Source organism: Anguilla anguilla, chromosome 5 (assembly GCF_013347855.1).
Source record: "Anguilla anguilla isolate fAngAng1 chromosome 5, fAngAng1.pri, whole genome shotgun sequence".
In the NCBI taxonomy this organism is placed as follows: domain Eukaryota; kingdom Metazoa; phylum Chordata; class Actinopteri; order Anguilliformes; family Anguillidae; genus Anguilla; species Anguilla anguilla.
In genome coordinates this window covers 52,163,960-52,172,765 of record NC_049205.1, presented here as the reverse complement: position 1 = coordinate 52,172,765, position 8,806 = coordinate 52,163,960, and positions in this window count along the sequence as shown.

The window sequence follows — 8,806 nt, the reverse complement described above, 5'->3', positions numbered from 1 at the left end:
TTAAGCCATTTTCAGAGATTTGATTTCATTTATTTATTTATTTGTTTTTAATATATAATAAGAACTACTGTATTACATTAATATTTTGTTCTGTAGAGTATATGGGTGTGGTACAGTGTAACTTATATTTTGCTTACTAAGCAGGGCAGTTAATGGTCTCTCTAATGTGGTTTAACACAAGGAGAGCAGGGTAATGCTGTGCATTATACATTGCCTGTATTATACTTCCTGCCAAGAAAATAAGATCAGAAAATACATCACAGACTTCTTATAATCCCCAAACCAAGCACAGGAAACTGTGAGAGGAAAAGTTTTCTTTGTACTATAAGTATTAGAGGTGTAGAGGTGACATCTAAAAGTGTCAAAATGGAGACAAATGGAAGGTGTCTTATTGAATACATCTTACAATATGTCAGAGAGCTTTAAAAAAAGAATATCAGCTCAACAAACACATAAGGTAATGTATTTATTTTATTGCCACTTTCATTGTTTATATGTGTTTGTGTATGTGTTTGCATTGTATTTTTATTCTATCAAGAAATCACTGTCCTCAAGTGTGTCACTCCTGAAAATGCGCTACAATAAATACATTTTAATTAAGTCACTCATTCATTCTATCTGTACCAAAATTACCCAGACATGGGTAGTGGCAGATGCATTCATCTCAAAAACATGTTCACCATGCGCATCAACAAAGAGATAGAGGATGCTTTAGTGCTCAGATGGCAGTAGTAAACTATCTCTCTGTAATGTTCAGGGTGTTCATATTCCACCATGTCTCCAGCAGTAAGGGGAAAACTCCACTCTCCTCCCCAGTCACCTCACTCTCACTCTCACAATGTCTATCACAGCAGATGTCGCCCTGCACACCATTGCTATTCTTATTTCCAAGGGCAATGTGATTGTTACATTGCCTCGCACTTCATTCCTCTCTGCACAATGTGCATTGCATATTGTGCACTATATAGTGCCCAGAGAAAAGCTCTTGTGAGTGAGAGAATTGCTTTTGCTTCGGTTTGATGCAAAAAAGTGAGGTCTGGCAAACAGGGCCAGATCTATTACATACGAGTCTCCCAAGTCTTAATGTACAGAAAGTAAATGATGAGTTAACAAGGCCAATACTGCTACCATTCTTCCCCCCCCCCCCCCCCCCCCCCCCCCCCCCCCCCCCCCCCACCCATCACCACCACCGTCAACACCTTCACTACCCTCAGAACATGGAACAGGTGATTCAGCATGACAACTAATTATAGGCTCCATAAAGAATCATTCTTGACTGGGATTTCCTAAAAAATAAACAAAGAACTCAACCATAACAGCAACATTATGTATGCAGAACCCAGTACAAAAGAGGCAATCCAAGTCACAAATCATATCAATCAAAGAAAGTTCAAAATCAGCTAAAACTCAGAACCCTTATTGGAATACATTTGCTCTCTTAATAAATGTAAAATAATTAAGTCTGGGACTTAAAATGGCCCCATCAACACATACACATACTTCTCATAGATATATTCCATAACAAACCGGTGCCTGCCTGCAGAAGATGGGTTCCCCCTCTGATTCCGGGTCTGCTCAAGGTTTCTTCCTGCTATCAGTCAGGGAGTTTTTCCTTGCCACTGTTGCCCTAGGCTTACTCTTTGGGGGCTGGTTCTCTGTAAAGCTGCTTTGTGACAAAGCCCCTTTGTTAAAAGCGCTATACAAATAAAATTGAATTGAATTGAATTGAATATTGAGCTATCATGGAGGACACATATCTTATTGAGTACATAAATCTATTCAAAATTAGAAATCAATATGTTTATTATCCATGTGTGTCACCTCATGACTGCATGTATTATCATTCAAAGCAAGTACTTCAGTAAATGTGTTGAGTTTTTCTATGTTCTCCACTTGTAATTAATGACGGTTTGGAAAAAAAGAATATGACAGGTACCTGTCCAAATCTGTCTAACATTTATTTTCCTGAATTCGGTGAGTAGTTTGCGGCTGTCTTCCTGTGATTGCCCCACTGTTCAGTGAGGGGGCGGGTGCATGCAAATTAGGGCCATATAATGAAGCTTTGTCTGCAGTGGGATGCCTCAGGAATGCAGAACATGCCTTAATTTGTTAAGCAGGTGTGGTCCGACAACCCAGCTGATTGGCTCAGCTGAGAATTAGACGTGCGACCAATGGGGATTCTGAACTGGAAAATCAAGCTTCATTAATTCCTGTCGGGAACTATCAAAACTAGCAAACAGCAAAAACAAAAACAGGAACATTGCAAGATCGGTCTTGGCTTAATCATAAACCTTGAGTTATGCTGCTTTGCTCTGGTTCAGTAAGGGTGTCTGAGGCTCCAGTTTCACTGTGATTAGTTGCATTTTCCCTCTAATTACCTGCTTGATTACCTGCAAGATCAGATAATGGCTACCCCATTGTTTGTTGCCTGTAGAGATTAAGTGAAATTTGGGTGGGTGGTGTTTAAGAGCTGTACAGGAAACATTGTCTGTGATCCTAAATGCATACTTGGATTCTATATGAAAATATATGTTGAAGAATACTTGTATCTTCGGCCTTTGTCTTGTGCATCCATTAAAAACCGCTGCTTTTAATGAGGAAAGGCATCGTCAGCATCTCCCAGTAGCATTAAAACCAACTGTTGTGGTAATAAGTACACTCATACAGTAATGAGCATTTTCATATCCCATTGGCTTGGATATTAAAACCACATAATGCCAAGCTTAATAAACCCATGTACTACTGTCAATGTTAATGTGCCAGTTTCACAGTGTGTGAGAGAGGCTGTGTTCAAAGCAAATCAAGAGATACTGGGCATCATAAAGTGCATGCAAGTGCATTCTACTAAAATACAGTAAGTATGGATTTAAGGTATTGGTGCCTTGCCTCTGAATAAGCTTCACTAATATGTAATCTCATAAACTAATACACATGTTGATTTAACTGAAGAAAAAGCATTGCATCATCATATTCAGGGAGAAAACTGGGCACAGGTGACCAGTCAATTTGACCAGTAGTATGCAAAGCTTGGTTAAAGAAAAATACAGAAAGGAAATATCATGTCCCTTTTGTGATATGCCTTTTAATATTCATCATGGAGGAATTTATTGTTAAATCACCCATGAATGAGCATCTCCATCCAATTAGAAACATTTTCTCTTCTTTCTTTCGTGTAGCTCACACACATTTAATTTCCTGATTATTAACATCTTTTAAATATTTTCCACCTATACAGTAAGGTTGTTTAAATCAATCTGCTGTATGTATTTATTTGACTGTTTTCGCAACATTTCACATGACAAGATAATGGGAAAAGTCTATGTTGATGTCAATGTGTGTTCCAAATTATGCCTTGTGTTTTCTTTTTTTAAATGTATTTTTGGTGGTGTTTTTTTTAATGCCCAATGTTGCCTGTAACTAAAATTTCACCCAGCAGGACAGTACAGTTCCGTTCTATTCTATTGTGTTGTGTATTGTGTATTGCACCTCATGGTGGAGTGAATCATGCTTGGCAGCCAGCATTGTTCCATTTGCAAGCCGAAATTACACAAGTTGTCATTCTGCTGAGTCCCCGTCAGGTATCAGAGATGCCAGTCTGCGGGCGGGCACGGCGACAGGCTTCTCTCCTCACTCACCGCGCCTTCTGCATTGGCCCAGTGGGAGGGTTCGAGCAAAGATCCTGCCAAAGAGCTCTGCCAAAATGATACTTCCCGGCTTTGTTCGGCTGAAGCCTTTTCATGGCTGACATTTCTACAGTCCTGGAAAGAAAAAATGAAAAGCGGTCATAATGGATCTGGTTTCTTGTGTTGCTAATGTTCATTTTATATACCTTTTTCTTACCATGCCTGTTTTTGCTTTTTAAAATGTTTGTTGTGTGCACGTTCAGCTTTGTTTAAGAGGCTTCATTTTCTATGACAAATCTGGTGTAAGGCTCTTTACCTTTGGAAATTTTGGCAGATTTTCTTAAAAAAGTTCATTAAAAAAACAGTGCCAGCGCATTTCAAATCATTGTGAATGCTTGGGTAACACAGGGAGAAAGTTCATATCACATAACTGCTGAGAAATACTAACAGAGAACAAACTTAAGTTCATTTCCCGTGGATTTCTCCTGTCGTCTGCAATTTCAGACTTGGCTGAATCTTATTAGGACGGACAGATGTGGCGGTGCTAAGCTAACAAAATGAATAGCCTCCTCTGAGCCAAATCTGTGATGTTCACTGCCTCTCTGGTGGAGAAAACTGATAGAGACACACGGTCTGGCCCAGTGTTTTCCATGTGACAAGGTGGCCCTCCCCAGAAGTAACTCTCATTTGTGGAAATTTCCACTCGGCATCCTGGGTCGGCTCTACAGCTGCCTTACAAACAGAGGAGGACGGGACCGAACCCCCTCTATAATTGGCCTTGGAAATAATTACGAGCCTTAAAGCTGTTAATGGCATGCAATTCATTTAGACGCAGCGCCATCTGTAGCGATAGACCGTGATTATAACCTGCAGGGGGTCCGTAAGGGAAACTCAGGGCATGGTGACATAATTTGACAGAGCGGCAAGCAGGTGGCTAGAACAGGGCCTTCCACGCTGCACCTTAGCTCTGACGGAGCACTGTTGTCTCTGAAAGAGGCAATTATAAATGAGCTAACCTTCTGTTTGATTCATGTGTGTCATTGTGAGTGCAACATAACACTTCCTCTGGGCTCTGCTTCCCAATGTACAATCTAAAGCTGCCCAGCTTCTCCCTTTGATGGATCTGCATTCTAGAAGTGAATCAAACTTAAGGTGATTATTATTATTATTGTTATTATTATTATTATCATTATTATTATTATTATTATAGAGATTGCCAGGGGCAGATAGTTTGGCACATTGGGTGTGCAGCTGGGAAAAAAGGCCAATGTGACAATGAAGAGTGACTGTCCCCCGCTAAGAGACCAAATGTGATTGAATGAGAAAATTCCACCACATCCACCAGCAGCTCAATGTAATGCCATGGTTAGTGCAGTGGATCGTTCAGCAACAGGAAAGGTTAAAGAAAGATGTTAAAAAAAGGTTCGAAGTCAAACTGTGACTTGATGTTAGTCGTTCAGATGCGCATAATCCAGAACTACAGGCTGCCACTGAACTGAATAATTTGGCTGACTCAAAGTTCACAGCAGGAGTTCTCTCTATCCACTGTGCCAATCAGCGCTAGCCGCTACTAATCAAGGAGGCAAACCAAATGCCCGCCAAAGGAAAAGACAGTTTCAGAGAGATTGCTGCCAGTGATTTCCTGTGCCATTTCCAGGGTCCACTGTACCCTTCTAATGCGCACTGATGGCCACATTGAATGCTGACAGGAAGAAGAAATGACCAAAATGCCATCATCAGTCATCAGTCAAACAATAATAATAAACACCTGAGCACATAAAAAAAAGGATTGCAAAATGCAGCGAAATAAAATGTAAGTGGAATGACCTATTCTGCAACCAGGTGAAAATGACCGTAAAAATAACACAAGACAAAGGATAAGTGCTTCCTCTATTAGAGAGACTGATGGGTGCATGTACTGTAATAACTGTCCTCTCTCTGTTCCCAAATTCTAGGGTAAATAGCAAGACCCTTGATTGTGGCTGATAGTTGAAAAGGTCTGGCTGGCCTGTAACTGAACTCAGCCCCATTGCTGTTCACATCCTTACAACCATGACATGGTTGTCATAGAATCAATGTACAGTCATGGAAAAATATGCACACAACCGATTAAGAAAAATGATTCGCATTTACAAGATATTCAACAAGCCCAACAACCATTTAGTTAACCACCTATAATTAAATAGATTCTCCAACTTATCGTCACACAAAGCAACAGTAATTGGCACACATCCTTGGGCTATTATAGAATGCAGAATGAAGCTTATGGAGCTTCTGAACAATATGGTTTGCACTGAATATTTAAATTATGAACGCCTGCTGTAAAGTATATATTGCTTGATCACTGCAGTCTCCCATGTACCCTTAAATCCGGTATATGATCCGAGCCAATATAGCAATCTACATCAGGAGAAGGAGCCTAGGGCATGCAGAAATGGAGACATGCCAAACTCTGCACAGGAAGCCTGGCACCGTTTCCCTGAGAGCCAGCTGCTCTCAGTGCTGTTACCCAACATAACAGCCAACCAGCTACAGAAGAAAAGCCTGTCCTCCGCTGACCCAAAAATGCACTTTTATAATTTGTTTTGGCTAAAAGCCTCTGCCAAATGATTGAGTTGTAAAATGTAATCAGAAAGACTTCCTCAGATGGACTGATAGAATTTCCCAACAGAGGGAATCACTTAATTGGCTAATTGCTTGTGCCGGGACCTCAGGTTTTCTGTTTCTGTATCTCGGCTGTGGCATGGGCAACCTGAGAACCAGGGACGGCTAAGTGCATTAGCAGCAGGAGGTGTCTGGAAGCATGCGTGCTCAGCCCTAGGGACAGCAGAAACACTAAGCTTTTCTCAGTAAAAGAGCAGAGGAGTTTATTTAAAAGGGAAAAAAAACGTTGACACAAAAAGGATACAGGGTATTACAAATGACACGAGCAGCTACACTACTGTCTTTCCTGCATAAAAACCTGCAGCTGCCATATTAACCATTAAATCAAGATTGTGGACGGTAAAATGTCAAGTGTCAATTCAACTCTAACAGTTTATATGAGTCCACTCTGGCCATATCGAGCTCATATAAACTGTGAGAGTTGATTTAACACTGAACATTTTAATGTGTGGTTGCATGTGTGTGTGTGTGTGTGTGTGTGTGTAGACACTATGTATGGGACTAAGTCTTAGCAAGTTATCCTGTGCAGTTACAACATAACAGATGATGAAATAAAAAGTGTTCATTGCATGCTACTCATAGGCATGAAGATGTCTGTATAACTGATCACACAAATGCTTCAGAGAATATGCTAGGGTAGTGAGGTAAGTCAAATTGCCCAGTTAATTGCCACCTGGATCAATAAACGGCAAGAGCTCACCATAATTTTTCTTGACAGCAGGCGGTTTGGGGCTTGGGGAGAACTCCCCCAACCTCCTGCCCCTGGTAATGAAGCTTATGCCAGCTCAATAAATTCACTGGGTTTTTTGCCTGGCCTGCCATTGTGAATGTGAAAGCAGTCTGGGCATTTCAACGATAGCTCTGCACTACGACAAAAGCCATTTAATTTTACAACTGAAAGTGAATAAAACACATGTTATAGTAAAAGAACAAAGCCCTTGGCATGGACAGTCATATATTCCTATGTAAATATCCTTTTTTGGGCATGGTCAGAGCTTCTTGCAGCCTCCCAGAGACTGAGAGACCTTCAGGACCATGGACAGTAGTACCCTCACTTGGCAGGTGTGCTCAGCTGAGGCTGGTAATGAGCCCAGGTGTGCCTCACTGCATTGGTAGGGTCAAATATAAGGTACTCCGTGCAGAGCTGCTGGGTGAAGTACCCTGACCCAGGAGAAAATTACATTATGTTATTCTTGGGGCTTGGGGCAATGATATTTACCTTAGGTTCACAGGCACCCCACCCCCCTTGGGGCATTGAGCAATGTACGTGGTTGTCCCCTCCTGACAGCGGCCCTGACGGTCACTGAACACCCGGCTCAGGGCAGAGCCACTAGTAATCCTGGCTCTTCTCAGCCACATATAATTTGCTTGTGAAGGACACGTTGTTCTGTAAATAGTCCTGACAGACGATACAAAGATAGTCCTAGTGACCTGCAGCATCTAGTGTTTCCGAATTTAATTCCAAATTTAATTCAGCCCAACTTGGTTTCTTGGTCTTGCCAATTTTAAGTTGGCAACAAAAACAAACAGAAGCTGTGATTTTCCAGGATCAAAATCGGTCTGATTTTTGTTTTTCACTCTCAAAAAAAGAGGAAATGATGAAACAGTCATTAGCCAATTTCTCTCTCTCTTTTGCCTATCACCCAGCACACTCAGATAAACTGACCCTGGGGCACAGGCCTCATATCAGCCTGAGGCACGTATGCCCAGATTCACAGATGGCTCATTGCTGATGGAGTACATGTGCCTGCTATACTGTACATAAATCTGCTTTTACAGCATTAATATTGCGGGCTACCCAACTGAGTTTCTGGTTCATGTACACTTCAAATACGCTTGCTTCTGCATTAGCTCCTACTTCAGTGATTGTGTGCTTGTCATCTTTAAAGCTCTCTCTAGCTGTGATAAATGTGTCTCAGTGGTACAGTCAGAATAACATCAGAAGATTCAGTTAAGTTGTTTAGTTCACAATTTTTAAGTTAAATAAGTGAAAACCAAGCTGGAGAAAAATGCTGACAATTTAAAGCATGAGGATGATAGGTGAAGCTTTGGCCTGCAGGTACAATAGGTCCCAGGACAGCCAGAGATGTAGATACTGAATAATATTCTCAGCATGGTCAGAAAATTATAACACAGATAGCTTTGCCAAAATGATTGTTTGAAAAGTAAAGTTTTCTTTAACAATGTTAGTTGTAAACACTTCCCTTCTGTTTGGTGGTAAATGGATTGCATTTGTATAGCGCTTTTATCCAAAGCACTTTACAATTGATGCCTCTCATTCACCAGAGCAGTTAGGGGTTAGGTGTCTTGCTCAGGGACACTTTGACACGCCCAGGGCGGGGTTCGAACCGGCAACCGAACCAGCAACCCTCCGACTGCCAGACAACTGCTCTTACCTCCTGAGCTATGTCGCCCCTTGATAAAAACCCTTAAGCCAGCGGTACCAAGGGGAGCAAAATATATGAGTTCAAAATATACCATAAATAAGGGCAGTGCCGCGCAAGTGTTTGGACAGCAAC